This window comes from Episyrphus balteatus, chromosome 2 (genome assembly GCF_945859705.1).
Source record: "Episyrphus balteatus chromosome 2, idEpiBalt1.1, whole genome shotgun sequence".
Classification (NCBI taxonomy): domain Eukaryota; kingdom Metazoa; phylum Arthropoda; class Insecta; order Diptera; family Syrphidae; genus Episyrphus; species Episyrphus balteatus.
The window spans coordinates 29832167-29850074 of record NC_079135.1 but is presented as its reverse complement, the minus strand read 5'-3'; the positions used below and the strand labels follow the sequence as shown (position 1 = coordinate 29850074).

The following is a 17908-nucleotide window of genomic DNA, read 5'->3' as shown; positions in this document are numbered from 1 at the left end:
TCATGAGCTGGGTTTCACTAGGTGACGAAACAGAAACCCTTGGTTTGACGAAGAATATAGGCGGGCGCATGCAGTCAAGGCCGATTCCTTTTTAGGATGACCATGAAGAGTTCTCGCTGCCTCATCAATGCTTTTGATGTCGAGAAAAGCTTACAGTGTCATCGACCTGGTCAGAAATTTAAAAATTCAACGACTAAGATGGCTAGCTCATGTGGAGCGTATGAACATGGACCAGTTTTCCAGTTTTTGTATCCAAATCCGATGTATGGCTCAATGGGAAAGACTTAAGGAATGACCACACCGGAAAGGTATGCGGTCCCGATGCACGTTTTTGTATGGAAACGGAACGTCAATGTTCAGGTGTGGAACTTTTTTATACAACTACCCGTATATGTTTCTGGTGTGGTCATTCCTTTGAGGAAAGACCACATTGTTGAAAAAAAATTCCAAACAAGAACCTCAACGTTCAGGTGTGGAGTTTTGTTCATATAATTAACCATACCGCTATCGCAAAAGCAACGAAATTTTGTTTGACATAGTTGCATTGAAATGGAACAAAACAAGGTTTTGAATGAATAAACTATACAATACTTTTTCAAGGGTTTTTGGTGTGCTGAGCTCGAATCCGGGGTCAGAAATATTCTATCAGCTCTAGTTTTTGAAATATTGCTATTAGAAAATGCAAAAACACGTTTTTTGGCGGATAGCTCTGGTCTACAAAATTTAACTATTCTTATTATGAATAAACAAAACTATACTTTTCCAATAGTTTTTGGTGTGCCTAACTAGGATATGAAATCAGAAATATTCTATCAGTCTTAGTTCTTAAAATATTGCCATTATAATTTGCGAAAAAAAAGTGTTTTGGCTGTTTTTGGGGTTATGGTATGATGTGAGGTACCTTATTTTAACATAATTTTTAATGGTTTATAAAAGAACTGTTTTTCTTCTTTGAAAATCTGTTTTAATCTTTCGGATGTCTGTTTTATTATTCGAGATATTTTAAGTTTAAGTACGTGTGTTTTGGCTTATTTTATCAATAACTGCAGCAGCTTCAAATTAAAATATCTCAGATTATAGAAAAGACATCACAAAAATTTTAACAGATTTTTAAAGAAGAAAAGCAATTCTTATACAAACCTTCACAAAAAGTGTTAAAAAAATTTTCTAACGTTAATATTTAAAAAAAAAACGCTGATAGAATATTTCTAAATTCGGATTCGAATTCAGCACATCAAAAACCTTTGGAAAAGTATGGTTTGGTTTATTCATCATACAAAAAGTTTAATTTTGTTGTGCAGTGTAATAGCCTAGCATTTTATCTATAACACTGGTTTACAAGGATTTTGTCGAAACAAAAATATACTTTTCTGATATACTCGAATTCAAAGTCAAAAACAACTAATCAGCTCCCGTTGTTGAGATATACCGTAAGAAAATACAAAAAAATGTTTTTTTGAGTTCGTCGGATATTATTCTTTTGTATAAGGAAAATTGTTTGAGCATAATTATTTAGTTACGGTTTCTATAAGAACTGTTTTCCATCTTTCGATACCTGTTTAAATCCTTTCAAGATCTTTTGTATTGCCCGAGATATCTTAAACTGAAGTCAGTGGGTTTGGCTTCATATATATCATAAAGAAGATAATGACGTAATAAAATTTATAAAAATACCAAACAACTGAGGATATCTCGGGCAGTAAAAAAGATATCGGAAAGATTTAAACAGATTTAAAAAGGTGGTAAATAATTCTTATAAAAACCGTTACTAAATATGCTCAAACCATTTTCGATATATAAAAGAATAAGGTCCGAAGTGGTGCATTTTCTAACGGTAATATTTCAAAAACGGGAGCTGATTAATTTTTTTTTTACTTCGGATTCGAATTCAGCACACAGAAAACCTTCAGAAAAGTATATTTTTGTTTCGACAACAAAAAAAAGTTTAATTTTGTTAACCAGTGTAATACATATTTTAAAATTTAATTCCAGAAAACAAACTGCAAAAACAATTATTTTTAAATTAATTTTTTCGTAAACTCAACCCGCTATCTAACACCCTTTAACTTTCAAAACATCCGCTGTATCCGTTTATCAACTTTCGTCAAAAAAATCAACTGAACCCAACTTCGCACCAAAGTTGAGTTTTTTTTTTTTTTTTTTTTTTTGTTAAGAACTGTCAAAAATTTTCATTTCAAATTTTTTGTCCATCCCATTTGCCGTGTTTAATTCATTGAAAATTCTCTACGGGTCGTGAACGAATCGTCGTTGTCGTCGTAGAAAAAGACTATAATTATATTATTTAATTCTTCTTTATTATAATAATAAATATTATATATAGCTTTGATAATTTCGTTACTTGTTATCTCTTTGAAAAAAAAAAAAAAAAAACAAATCAAATATACTTACACTTAGAAAAGTACCCTTTTCTGTGGCTAATCTGTTATCTTCTTTTCCCAAAAAATTAATAAAAAAGAACAAAATATTCTTCTTTAATTTCTTTATTTTATTTTGCACTCCTTACCACAAACAAAAAGTTTTGTAAAAAAAAAAGAAATACTAAAACGAAATAAAAGAATCCATCAGAACAGAAACAAATTTTTTGCTTTGCTACTTTTTTGCTTTGCCATTTGGAACTCTCTCAAACTCGCACCTCTCGGCACAGTATAGCAATCGTAATAATCGTGGAGTTGGAGTCAAACGAAGTCGTCGAGTGTATTTGTACTTGTTCCTATTATCATCATCGGTTTTTCATTCGTGCGACGTTGTTGTTGTTGGTTCTTTTGGTTGTTTCTTGTTTCTTGTTTGTTTTTCTTTTTTGCTTTTTTTGTATCGAATCGAGTGTGTAGCTGGTTACCCGTGACTCTGACTGGGTTCTCTTTGATTCTGTTGGCTTTTGCACGCGAAATACAAAATTTAAACAACAAAAAACCTTCAAAGTCATAAACAGTCTGTGTGTTTTGTGGTTGGCTTTTTTTTTTTTTGTGGGATTCATTTGGAATTGGCGATAGAAAGTCCAACTCTAGAATAATCTCTCGTTGTCGTCTTATTTTGCAAACTCCTTTGAATGTCAATTCGCGCGAGTTTTTAGTTTGTTCGTTTTGTTCCATCATCGTTGTGGTTTTTGAAGGAGCTTCTCTTCTGCGTCGTCCTCCTGGAGCATCTCTCAGCTAACCTATCATCATCATAATAATAAAAAGTTCAGGTCACCGAACCTAGGCTTTTTCTCCGCCTGAGCGAGCGCCTCTGCCATCATCAACACACAACCAGCTTTTTAGAACAAAAAAAAAAAGAAATAAAAGAGTCAATATACGACAACGACACATTATTAAGAAAACGCGAAACACAAAAGAATACTAATATACCGAACCGTGTGTCGTGTATACTTAGAAGAGCTGTGAGAGAGCTGTTATTCACTCAAGACAAAAAGAAGAAGCAGAAGAAAAGGACTTTTCTTGATCTCGACCGCCGCCGAGAGTCGACCGGAAAAGAAGTGATAAATTCCAACTTAAAACAAAACAAAAAAAAAAAAAAAAACGCCTGGCAAATACGACGTCACGGAGACTTGAAGGAGGTAAGTGGTGCACTAACCTATTCATTTTTTTTCTTATCATCTTTTTCTTTTCTATTGGTTTGAAGTAGGTTAAATATTTCTTTGTATTACATCTAACTTTCATGTCCAGGTCCAATGTCTAGAAGAACAAAAAAGGAAAATACCTAAATTGTTTTTCTATTTTCCTTAAGTTTGATTCTGAGATGAGATTGATGTGATAATTGCACTTTGATAGTAGTTTGCATGAGTCATTTTTATATCGTAAAGCATTTTTTGTTTTTTTTTAGGTAGGTACCTATGCATGTATTCAGAAACTGGTCTTTTTAGGTAAACAATCTTGTATTTACACTTTTACAGTCGAATCCCTCTAAGTCAAATTTCTAGTGTTAAGAGAGCCCGACTCAGGACAACACGACTTTGTACACCCCGACTCACGACAGCCCGATTGAACCCATATCCCGACTCAAGATAACCCGACTCATCGCAACTCGACTCAGGTAAGAACTCGACATGAGTCGAGTTGCGATGAGTTGGGTTATCTTGAGTCGGGCAATGGGTTGAATCGGGCTGTCGTTAGTCGGGTTGTACAAAGTCGTCTTGTCCTGAGTCGGGCTATACCCTTCCCAAATTTCTCTCTAACTCGAACTTTTTCACCATGTTTTTGCATTCCCCTGAATTTTTCACATATAAACCCTCCTCTAAGTCGAAATTCTTTCCAACTTGAACAAATTCTTTAGATTCTTGGACTACCTATTTTCAATAACTGTAAGTCCAATTTTTTAGTTTCCTCTTAGGGCAAGAATTGGTTTCGTGTCAAAAAAAAAAAAAAATTCCTTTCAACCACTTGCAGTCGCTACCAAAAACGCTACTAAAGACGATACTTTTTGGCTGTTTAGGAAATTAAAAAAGGTAGCGATTTCTTTTTGTGAATTGGTGTTTGTCCAAGTATGAACCGATGAAGCAAAAGAATATACATAACTTCATAGTAAAAACAAAACAACGTAAAATTTGTGTTTTTTGTTCAAAAATTAGCTCTGGTTCTTCATTTCTTTACAAAATTTTAGTTTGGTTGGACTTTTTGCATTTTTTGACTAAATTGTAGTGTGTTTGAAAATCTGAGTAAATCCGTCTCAAAAAAGAGATTTAAAAAGGATCAATTCTTCGGCAAAAAGTAGCGAATTTTTTTTCTATTGGAATTCAGTGAAGGAAAAAGTAGCGACTGCAAGTCGACTGCCAGGGTTCGGACTTTACTTCGATCGAAGTAGATTTACTTCAATTTTGGGAAAAAAAATAAAATCTACTTCCCTACTTCTCTTTTTCAGGATCTACTTCTATTTCCTGATTGAAAAATATTTTTCAAATAATAAATTTAGAGAAAGGGATTTAACTTCAATTTTAAATCTGGTCGAGGCATTGAGAAAAAAAGCTCAACTGAAATTTCAAAACATGAATGAAGGTCAACTATTCTTCGAATTCACGATATAAATAAAGTTTATCAAAGTAATTTTGACTAATTTTGAAGAATTCCTGATCAAAAATTTGTTAGATTATGCTAAATTAACCGTTATACCCCAAAGCACCGTTACAACCACTAGATGAGAAAGTTTTTTTTGGAAAAGATCATAATAAAATAATAGTACAGGAAAGATAGACTTTTTCGTGGAACGAAATATAGGACGGCTGAATTTTTCAAATCTGAAAGAGGGGCATTAGAAAAGCTTAAGTCCTTGTTTTCGGGACACCACCCCCCTGGCGAAATCCGCCATTTTGGAAAACGCGAATCGCTCTATATCTCCAAAACTATTTATTCTAGAGAAATGGTTATCAGGCCAAAGTTCTTGGAAATTTAATTATCTTTTTCTTTGTAATACATTATTTTTCTTAGCGGGGAATAGTTTTGAGGTTATGTTGTTTTAATTTATTTTGTTTCCTTTTTTTTAAAGATTTTATCATTCTCGGTAATAGTAACATAATTTTATATACAGTACAAGTTATAGACCATCAAATTTCCAATAATTTGGTATATTTTTGAAAGTCATGCGATGTATGAGTCGAAAGTTATTGATCTGAAAACTGTAGTCTAAGTACAGGAAAGTTAGTAAATAAAACAAGCATTTTAAGAAACGAAATATAGGGAGGCTGATTTTTTCAAATCTGAAATAAGGGTATTAGAAAAGCTTAAGTCCTGGTTTTCGGGACACCAACTCCATGGCGAAATCCGCCATTTTGAAAAACGTGAATTGATCTATATCTACTAAACTATTGGCTTGACCGAATAAGTTTCTTAACCAAAGTTGTAGGTAATATAAATATCTTTTCTTGTACATTCACTGTTTTTCTGCGAGGACAACACTTTTAAGGTTATGTTGTTTAATTTTTTATTTTTTCGGTTTTTTTAATTTTTCTCTCTGATTTAAGTTGTAGAACATCAATATTCCTTTAATTTGGTATACTTTTGAAGATTATATGATTTTTCAAACCAAAGATACGGAATTTTAAGAGCAATCCCTTTCAATATTTTCTAAAAATAATATACTAATATGTTTTTGCATAAGGTTCATACCTAAAATACTTAATCGTGTACGTAATGTAAGAACAAGAAACATATGATATGAGAGGAAGTTAGTTATTAAGGTCGGTTATGGTAAACCGTAGAATATTGTGGTACACATATTTTGTGTTTTAAGTCAAACATCCAACTTTTATGATTCTAAAAAATTATTTTTCTATCATAGAGACCGAGAAAAATAAAAAAAATAAAAAAAAAAAACCTCAAAAGTGTTGTCCTCGCTGAAAAACAGTGCATGTACAAGAACAGATATTTATATTGCCTACAACTTTGGTTGAGTAACTTATTCGGTCAAGTCAATAGTGTAGCAAATATAGACCAATTCACGTTTTTTTAAATGGCGGATTTCGCCAGGTGCTCGGCGTCCCGAGAACCAGGACTAAAGCTTTTCTAATATACTCCTCTTTCAGATTTGAAAAAATCAGCCTCCCTATATTTCGTTCTACAAAATGTCTGTTTTTTTACTAACTTTCCTGTTCTTAGACTACAGTTTTCAGATCAATAACTTTCGACTCATACATCGCATGACTTTCAAAAATATACCAAATTATTGGAAATTTGGTGGTCTATAACTTTAACTGTTTAAAAATGTATGTAACTAATACCGGGAATGATAAGATCTTAAAAAAAACCGACATAACCTCAAAACTATTGCCCGCTCAGAAAGATAATGTATTACAAAGAAAAAGATAATTAAATTTCAAAGAACTTTGGTCTGATAATAATTTCTCTAGGATAAATAGTTTTGGAGATATAGAGCGATTCGCGTTTTCCAAAATGGCGGATTTCGCCAGGGAAAGAAAATAATTTTGTTGAAAAATAATTTTTTTAGAATAAATTTTTGTAAATAAATTTTCTGAAAGTTTAATTTTGAAATCTACTTCCGATATTTTGGATCTACTTCACTTTTTTTCAAATTTGCTTCGAAATTTTGAAACTGAAGTCCGAATCCTGTCGACTGCAGATCGAATTTTTGGTTGTTTGGAATTCGACATAACATTTTGATGATAGATCCGTCCAAAAAAGTGGGTTTGGTCATGACGTCCAAAGGCCTGTGCATCGGTGCGCACCATCTGTACAAGTACCTACAGTCTAAACGGGTAGACGGATTTTCTTGAAATTTGGTACAGATTTTTTTTTCGCAATTTACATGTTTGTTTTGTTTTCTGTTTTTTAATATGTATCTCGCTCTAACGATTTTGATTAACCTTTCCTATAAAATACAAATTTGGTCTCCAAATCGGCTCTTCCCCTAAATCAATAGACGCAGCTCTTATAATATTAAAGTAGTTAACCAACATAAAAGTGTTTTAAACTGGAAGAGCAAGTACGTGCGACCCAGTCGTGGATTTTATTTTTCAGAAACAAACAATTTAAAAATCACTCTCGCGCATTTTGTATTGTCAATAGAATAGACACTCGCAAACAGGGTTCGAACCTCGGTCATGAAATTTTGGAGCAAATTGGAAAGAAAAGTGGAGCCCATGCAATATTTCCGGAGTAGATTTGAAACAAAAAATCCTTTTCACAAGTCGATTTTAGCCGCACAATATGTCGCACGGCTTAAGTCGACTAGGATTTTTCATTGGGAATTGTCACTTTAGTCATCTGCGGCTTATGGGGACTTTTCACGAGTCGATTTTTGCCGTGCGGCGAAGCTTTTCGACTCGTGTGAACGTATGTCGCAGGCGACTAAATTGACATTCCCCATAGAAAAATCCTAGTCGACCGACATATCGTGCGGCTAAAATCGACTCACAAGAGTCGAAAAGCTTCGTCGCACGGTAAAAATCGACTAGTGAAAAGTCGGCATTGTTTTTCAGGAAATTTAACATTGATTCAATTTTAAAGTTCAATTTAAAATAACCTTGGACCAATAAATATTTTTTTATAAACCACATTAATGCAAGTAGTGGTTCAAAAATGTGTTTGCAATTATTCTAAAATAAATACAATTTCAATTACAAACATTTCAATCTGATTAGTTATTTTAGTTTAGGTAAACAATTTCTCTGTATGGAAAAAGTGAAGTGAATCTCGAAAAATCGGAGCATTGCAGTAGATTGTTTTTTTTTTCTCAAAAGTGGAGCAAATTTGCTCTGAACCGAAGTAAGAAACTTTTGATTATTTATTTATTCATTGTTATCTTTTTTATATTCAATAAAAAACAAAAAAAAAAATAATCCTTCTAATTCGATTTATTTTAAACTCCCTCTAACTCGAACTAATTATAATATCCCGTGATAGCTCGACTTAGAGGGAGTCGACTGTAGTCCATTCACTTGAAATTCTATACAAAACAGGACACGTACTCATATTATTTATTTGTTGTTTGGTAAATACCTATGACGTCAGAGTTGTGTTGAGGCAGGTTAAGTAAAACGAAGGGGAACACCCACCTGCACCACCTACACCGCGCGTACTTGCCAACCTAGTTTACATTCAGTTTTTTTTTTCAATGTCACTCTCTGGTTTTGGTTCTGATTCTTATTTTGATGATGGGAGGATTTCTTTTTTTTTTTTAAACAACTCTGTGATTTTTTTGTCTTCTTTTTTTTCTGTTTATTTTGCAAAAGCTAGAGCCCGAAGTGGTTTTTTAATGTAGCCTCAAGCAGAAGACAACGAGAGAAACTTTGATTTGAAAAATTAGATATAAATACAAAATATCAGTTAAAGAAATTTTTCATTTCACAGAAAAAAATCGTTTTATCATTTATTTTGTTTTCACAAGAGAGAGAGAGAGGTTTAACCACATTGAAATTACAAAAAAAAAAAAAAAAAATGGTTTTTGTGGTTTCTGTGAAGGATTTTTACTACTATAAGGTCAAGGATGAATAAGACTCAAATTTGTTTTTAAGGAAGATTAATTGCTAGATAAGAAATTAAAAACTGAAAATAACAAGGTAGATATCTATCTTACTTCTCTGAAATATTTTATCATCATTTGCTTAATTTTTGGTATTGGAGAGTTTAAGCTTTAGAGAGCTGTGGTTTTAAGTTCTTGGTCGAAAAAATCTAAAAAGCAAAATTGAGTTTGGGTCCATGGAACTTTCAGGATATAGATTCAGATGGAATGATTTTTGCATCTATTTCCCTACAAGGTAAATGATGAACCTAAAGTAGTTATAAGTAAAAAGAAAAAAACATTCATAAATTGTTTGAAGTGTCACTTTATCGCAGAAAACAAACTCAAACAAAGAATGCGGAGGGCCTATAAATACCGATTATTCTCATCAATATGTAATAATGCACTCCGGAATTGGCTGTCAGCTCAGATTACAGTAAACACAAGTTGCCGAACCAAGACCGAGGCGGCCCAAAGTGTAACAGTCATCTTTTACCAAGGCAATGCTCTGTGTCACAACTCACAAGTCGTTGCCTACTATGGCCAATTTATCTTTCAATCTCTTCCGCGCCCAATCTATTCTCTAGATCTTGCCCCTGATCTAACATTTAGATGTTTTTGGTCAACAAAATTGTGTTTTCTTTGATAGACTCGCGACTTAAAGCCGGTGTGTTAATATATGAATGAGTTATGATAAGGAAAGGATTTTTATGACCTAAAAAATTCAAAAAAGGTAAATAAAAGGCAAAAAACGACATTTATTAAATGAAAAAAAGTTTTCAGGAAACAGTCTCCTGCGATTGTTTTTAAGAAGCGTCTTAAATGAGCTAAAAGACCTCTCTACTTGAGCAGAAACGAGCAGACCCGATTTAAAAGTGTCGAAGTTATTCACTTCAATGTTTTTGGGAGGTCTGGAGTTTATGTCGCCATTAATTACAGAACTTATTTTTACAACTATTTTAAGTCCCTGATTGAAGTTGAAAATTTGCAATAATTAATTTTCTTTGATATTCTTTAAAAAGGGAATCGCTTGCTTGTTAGGAAAATCCGTTCCCTGGTTATGATTCTCTCGACATCTTTGTAGACCGATGTACAGCCGAATGAACAAAAACGAAGAAATAATCAATTTTCAATGCCTTTAGGCAAAGATTAAGTGTGCATACTTATAATGTGTAAGACATAAACAATTTAGTAAAATTGTTTGTATATAAGAATAATAACTATCATCTAGTGCACCTAAAAATCCCGTAAACCATTATCTTTTAAACTTTAAAATCAACTTGCTTGTAGGTGTTTGGCACAAAAAGTACGAATTAATTGTAAAAGATAATAATTTTACAAAGCAGAAACAAAGTGTATTTGAAAAATTAAAAGTTTTATCACTTTGTATTTACCAGGTCATAAAACAATACAACTACACTAATAACACTGGTCGGCAACGAAAATTGAGCTTGAACTAAACCATACTCTTCTAAAGGATTTTTGTGTGCTGATTCCGAATTCGAAGTCAAAATTTCACTGGCACGTCACGTTTTCGAAATATTTGAATATTAAAAGGTCAAAAACGCATTTTGTTGGTACTTTTGGCGTTGAATTTCATCATCGTTAAATTATTTTTTGCAAAACTACTAATGCAATCTCCAAAAGCCATATTTTATCGTCTTAAATATGTTTATTTTTTCAAAACTATTTTTTCTCAAAGATATTTGGTATAGAAATTTATGATATCTCAAAATCTTGGTGGTTAAGTGAACTTCTTTTTTTTTGAAGCAGATTTGAAGTAAATTCCAGTTTTGGATTCCTGATTTGTATAAAAAAGGCAAAATATTACGGAAAATTATATATTTTAGATCAAAAGTAAAAAAACATTTCATTCAAGATTAGTTTTTGGAACTTTATAGCAAAAATAGTGATGAGCAGAGCTCAAAAACTAGACGTGATGTAATAAATCTGTTAACAGTTTTGAATTCAGCACACTCAAGTTAATTAAAATCACCTTACAGAGTTTTTGCTTTCGACTCTTTTTTGTTTTTTTGTAATTTCGAAAATATTCAAAGCAAATATGAACTATATATAAATTGACCAATCTCGAACCAAAAGCACACATTTGGCAGAGAAGTCGACATTTGGATGTCGTCTACCAATTTGTATAGATATTCACAAAATTTCATTCATTCACCAACCAAATGACAAAAAAAAAGTTGTTGCAAGTTCAATTATTTCTGCAACTATTGCTATATTCATTGGGCTATAAACTTGAGACATACACTGTTTATTGTGAAAGAAACACAAAATTTTGCTAGACATCATGTGCGCCGTACAAAATGACATTACAAATCTACCTCACACAAATAAAAAACCCAAGTGGGTGGGGGATGGTTGTTTTTAAGAAGGTGAAACAAAAATCAAAAACGTGTCTTTAATTATACAGTCATTGCAGGCTACAAATATTTTTATATATCGATTGTTTCATTTACAAAAGGGCTGATATTTTTTTGTTTTTTGTATAAAAACAGCACACGGTCTATGAAACTATTAAATAAAATATAAAGCCAAGTTAAAAAGACATAGACAATGACCACATATTTCATTGTTCCTTTTTGTTTATATCTAATCGAATTTAATATCGAACAAGTTTATACAGACGACACCAAAATACCAATCGCAATTACTTGATAGTTGTTGTCGTCCGTCGTATCACATAGAAATGTGTCAAACAGCCAACGATGACAGCTTGTGCGCACGCTACACCACTTACCTAGGTTTCGTCACGTACCTATTAGACGACTACTATGACTGGACTTTGAGTGTCTCTACAAAATATAGACTCTAGAGTATTTGATCTGATTTTTTTTTTCTTTTTTTTTCTTTTAAATCTGCACTTGAAGTGGGTTTTTAGTGCATTTCGATATAGATTTATATCGATTTTTTTCAATTCGATATTGATTTTTATTATTTTTATTCTCATTATCATCATTAGTTGGTAGAAAATACTATATGTTAAAGGGCGGCATGTTTTTTAAACCAGTTTTGGAGTGTACACTCACTATATGTAACATTGAAGTGTTCATATTTTAGTAAAAGGCTTCCATAATTATAAATCCACCTTCATTACGTGCGGCAATGGAATCAACTTATCTGTGCAGCCAGTTGTGGTGTGATGGACGAGGGCTTTGGTTTTCAGTTTAACATAAGTGACTAGTGACCTTTTTCGAGGGTTGACATTTGGTAGTCAAGTACATGGCTTATCTTGTCACGTCACTGTGATTAAAAATAGGGAGGGTTATAAGCCATGTGTGTGGGTAAGACCATTTGTATTTTGTGGCTAGAAGCAAATTAAAAGCGTTGACTTATCGAGCATACCATGTAAGTTGAATCGCACATGGTATTGTAATAGGTAATTGCTGATGTATTGAAATCATTTTGAGACACGAGTCTTTGTAGGTATATGAAGTAGAGACTTTTAGAATTCACTATTTTTTAGATTGTGATTTGATTACCTATATAATATTCAATGGATGGATTGTTATTAGTTTTTCTTTTAATGGAAGAAATTATAAATTAAGGTAAATATCGACATACGGATTAAAATGCTGAAGACTTTTAAAATTGCAAATAAGGAATCGAATACCTTGTCCTTTTTGGAAGTCGGTATAAAATTGCATACTTTTAGGATACCTACCTATTAGATTTTAAGTGTTGTCATTTTTAAAGGTAATTTGTAATGACAATTTTATGTAAATTAGTTCAGCTACAAGTCTGTTGAACAAATTTATTTTTTTTGCTTAAACCTATTGTTTTCAAGATATAAGTTTTTGAGACTTTTCGATGATTGTAAACCACTTCAATACCAACCTTTACGGAACCCAACATATACAAAAATATTGGGTTCCGTTGATCCTGTAGTAGATTTCCTTAGGAACCTCCACAAAAGGATGTGACGGTGAGGAAGATATCTGTGATTAAAATTGAAATTAAAAAAAAACCAAAGGATTCATCCTAGAGATAGGTGAATACAGTTAATAATCGATGGAATAGTCAAAATTTTGAGTTTTGCCAAAATGAGTTATAAACAGGTATCGATATGCCAAAAACAGATTTGCATTCGATTCGTTTATTTCATTATTTTATAGGTAACTTATGCTTTTAACGCTTCGGAAACAAATTGAAATTAGCTTCCCACTACTTCGTCCAATTATATTTCTGTGCTTTTTTCTGCCAAAAAATACTTCCTTTACTTCTCTCAATTACCTAAGAGATATCTTTAAACCTATCTTAAAATGATTGCACAGTTGTACAAAAATTCAACCTTATGTCATATCTTCATTTAAATATCTAGTAAATCGTACCCCCCCCACACATCAGGATTCGATTTTTTATTTTGATAAATTATACATTTTGTGACTAATGGAATTTTTACCTGAATCAGAATAATGTTTACTAACTGATGAATCTGATGAATAGAAAATCTGTATCTCTCCAATTACTAAGCAACTCTACCATAAGAATCATCAGAATTAATCTTAACAAATTTGAATTAAGGGGGAAACACTTCGTTGAATATTTATACATGACCTACAAGGGAAGTTTGTACTTCCCAGCCAGAGAAAGAGAAAGAAACATCAACACAAAATAAATGAATCACGAAGAGATTATAACCCGCTCGGGCTCGCGTGACACATTCAATATTTATACCTGTTCTATAGAATAATTCAAAACTAAACTTCTTTAGCATAATAAAATGGAAATTCCATCAACATAGCGCTTAGTTTAATGAACTGTTAAAGAAGAACTAACAACAATAAAAAAATATCAACAAAAGAAAAAAATACAATTTCATATTTGGGTAGTAGGTATCGCAGATATTGAATTTCTGCACTTTTGGAGGTGCTGAATTTCTATTTATTGAATAACAAATTATTAAAGAAAGTTTCTTAGGTGGTACATATATCTTTGGTTTGCCGAATAATATGATGCTGTTTTTTTTTAAGGAAAAGTTTTAATTGCATTGGAAAAATTGATTTCTTCCTGTCTTTCATAGCCTATCAAGGGGCACGGTAGTGCCCAGCCAAGTTCTCTAGCAACTTTGGCACTACACCCTTATTTACAGGAAACAACTCAGGCCATTTTCGACCCCCCTCCAACTTCTATACCAAATATGTCAGAAATTTGAAAGTCGCTCCATTTGTTGAACTAGTCAAAAACAAACTCCTTACGAAATTTAAGCTACCTAAGACGAGTAGTTCCTGAGATATAGGGCTGCGAAAATCTTAAAAACCGTAACTGACTGACTGACTGATTCACTCACTGACAGATCATCAAAATTATGGAGAACTTTCCGATATCGTAGAAACTTGTAATTTGGCACAGTGATGGGGGCTGAGGTGCATACAAAGGAAAAAATCGAAAATCTGAGATTTTCAATTCAGGGGGCGTGGTAACCGCCCATTTTCGCTGAATTGTCATCAAATATTTTAGAGCACTTCTAACTATCGTAGAATCTTGAAACTTGGTAGATTGATAGAGTTGGTGGTTTATACAAAAGGAAACATTTTTAGTTTGAGAATTTTGGCCAGGGGGCGTGGTAACCGCCCATTTTTACTAAATCTTATCAAATTTTTTAGAGCACTTCTGACTATCGTAGAATCTTGAAACTTGGTAGAATGGTAAAGCTAGTATGTTATACCAAGGAAAAAATTTAAAATTTGAGAATTTTGGATAGGGGGCGTGGCAACCGCCCATTTCTGCTGAATTTTCATCAAATATTATAGAGCATTTGTAACTGTCGTAGAACCTTAAAATTTGGTAGAATGGTAGACCCAGTAGTTTAAACAAAAGAAAAAATTTAAAATTTGAGAACTTTAGGCAAGGGGCGTGGTAACCGCCCATTTACTCTGAATGTTCATCAACTGTAGAGATTTTAACTTCTACAAGCAATACCTTGCAAAAAGTAGTAAAATCACAACAAAAACATAACTGTTAAAAAAAGAGCCAAGTTCTCCTATGTTGAAGTTATGCTGGCACAAAAAGTACTGAGATGTAAAAGTGTACCAAGTTCTAAAGTTTGGGTTCAAATTTGTATCAATAAAATTTTGATTGTTTACTTGGCAATTTTTGAAATAACTTTAAAAATCGGTAATCAAAAGAAAAATTGTCAAGAGAGCAATCAAAATTTTATTGATACAAATTTGAACCCAAACTTTAGAACTTGGTACACTTTTACATCTCAGTACTTTTTGTGCCAGCATAACTTCAACATAAGAGAACTTGGCTCTTTTTTTAACAGTAATGTTTTTGTTGTGATTTTCACTACAGCGCAAACGAGATAATTTCATAAATTAGATGACTTCAATTTTCAAAATCTACGATTTGACATTTGAAATGAGATAATTTGCGAAATTATCTTATTTAGGCTCTAGTGAAACAGGCTATACATAACTTCGATTTTTGTGATTTGTATGTGAGTTCACACAAGCGATAGCATTTCTGAATAGTTTTTTTTTTTTTTATAATGAAAAATCATGTGGGATTTGGTGTCAACTTTTGCAAGATGAAAAGTTTTGTTTTCGTTCTGTAAACTTCAAAGAGTGCCTATTTATGTTTGAATTGACTGAAGTTAAGCAAAAATATTGTTTGTTTTGGAATGAATGGGATCTAATTTAATTAAGCTTCGTCTAATTTGAACCCAATTTTTTACAGTTTTAGATAAAAGACAATTAGACCTTTTTAACAATGTATATAACATGTAGTTTGATTAAACCACCTAGAATTTTAAAGCTAACAAAGTTCATAAATTGCATTTTTTTCGTCATTTACCCAACTTCGACATCAATTTAAAGTATATGTTTTGAAAACAACATGCTATTTTAAAAAAACATATATTCTAAAATAATATTTATTTCCAATTCAAACAAGGTATATTTTTTTATGAAAATCAGTTCAAAATTGGCTTAGAAACAAAAATTTACGATTTAAACCCAGATACAGAAATTCGAACGTTTAGGCACAAAACAAAAATGTTATTTTGGCACATAGTAGGATAACTTGGCGGCAGAATTTGATAACGGTTTTTTTTTTTGTAGAGGAGTTCAATACAATCATATTTTTTTACTATGGGAGGGGGGTCTATTTCCCCCCTTTAGGCGGGAGGGGCTACTTTCTAAAAAATAATTTTTAAAAAACAACGGCAACACTTACGGTTATAAATGATACGATTTCCGAAAGGTGGAATTGTACATTAAGCAAACATCAATATTTCTGTATGTCTGTCTTTCTGTCTCGCTCTTTGCCTTTCTCTTTCTCCGACCGAGAAAAACGGGGTTGCACTCACACACCTGCAACTTTTTGTGTATGAACACAAAGTCGAAGGAGAAATCGTGGTGAAAAAACCAATACATATAAAATCGGCTCCGCGGTGATTATAATTACCATACTAATTTGAGCCGCCTGCGGACCCTTTTCTGAGCCGAAGTCGGACTCAGCTCCGCCTGAGGCGGAGCGGATTCGGACCGAGGTCGGACTTGTTTGCTTGAAGGGTAAAGTGGTAAATGTGTCAAAATTTTGTACGGATTTGATAGTTCATTTACCATTTTACCAGGTTTACACTTATTAGGGCTATCCATGAAACGGTGTTAACTCTCGGTAAACCTGGTAGTGTCAAATGTGTCCACATTTTGTATGGATTTGACAGTTCGTTTACCACATTTGCCATTTTATCACGTTTTCCCAGAGTTCACACCGTTGCATGAATAACCCTGTTAGCTATTTTTTTTTTTAACCTAATTTTAAACGAAGTGTCCGAGCTCAGATATAAATTTAAATAAAACAAAAAAATATGTCTATCACTGAGAAAATAAATCTTCATTTACTCTCTCCTGATGATTGTATGCTCATGAAAAATAATAAATCATATAAATCAGATGAAAAACAAACAATTTCAGACAAATCATCACTTAACCAATCTCAAAAAGTCAACACAATGTCGGAGAGTGTCGCTGTGCTATTGAGAATTATTGTAATGTGATATAGTTGTATATTGCTTTAGCCGTGGAATGTAATTAGATATCATGGAGTGATGGTATGTTTGTGTGCTTAAAGGCACTTGGTTTCACTTTTTTTTTTTTTTTTTTGATTAACAATTAGAATCACTCAATAAACTGGGTGTGATACAAGTTCATGCAATCAAGAAACATTCATCACGCATTCATAACAACAAAACAAAATCATAATAAGCTTCTGGGTAATTTGAGTTTTTGATTAAAATTGAGACTTGTGTGGAAGAGGACCTTTCTAACTTTTTTTTACAACCAAGGACATTATAGGTACTGATATTAATTAAAAATAATAATGCGCATGTATAAAAAACCTTCTGTGGAGTTAAGACTTGTAACACAAAACGAAGTTCTGTTGTTTTCCACGAAAAACATACATACATTTTATTTGAAACACCTTAAGGAACATTCGATTTTTCATTTCATTTCATTTTTTTGTATTAAAAAAAAATATTGATATGTCGGTCCGTAAAAGAGCTATTCTTTCGATATCTACATAAAAGAAAGTCGTGTCAGTTAGACTATTTTTAACTGAAGAACCAATTTGGCTGAAAATTGGTAGAGAGGTAGCTTAGAGCCAGGAGCAGGACATGCCAAGGATTAAAAAAACTTACTTCAAAAAATGGTCAATTGCTCAAAATATATGCTTAATTTTAGCCAAAATTTTAGATCAAATGTATTTTCGAGAGAATTTTGTTTCGAAACTTAAATTAAGCTCAATATTCTGCATAGGTACTTATAATTTATTTAATTAAGAAGTGTTTTTGGAAACGCATAGAAAGTTCCTCACTTGCATTTTGGGCCAATCATTTACGAATTTAATTCATTTTCCTACATGCTTTTTCGTTAGTTATGGTGCTTTTAGCAGACTTTAGGCTAGTAGTTTAGCT

The 17908-nt window shown here is 32.4% G+C and overlaps 1 protein-coding gene across 1 annotated transcript in view; it reads left to right on the top strand.

The window, feature by feature from the left end:
- Window positions 1-2359: 2359 nt before the first annotated feature.
- Window positions 2360-17908, top strand: part of LOC129912041 (uncharacterized) — a 43102-nt gene continuing 27553 nt past the window's right edge. Inside the window, exon 1 of the mRNA XM_055990132.1 lies at window positions 2360-3574. The gene's annotated coding sequence lies outside the window, so the exon portion shown is untranslated. The remainder of the gene's footprint in view (window positions 3575-17908) is intronic.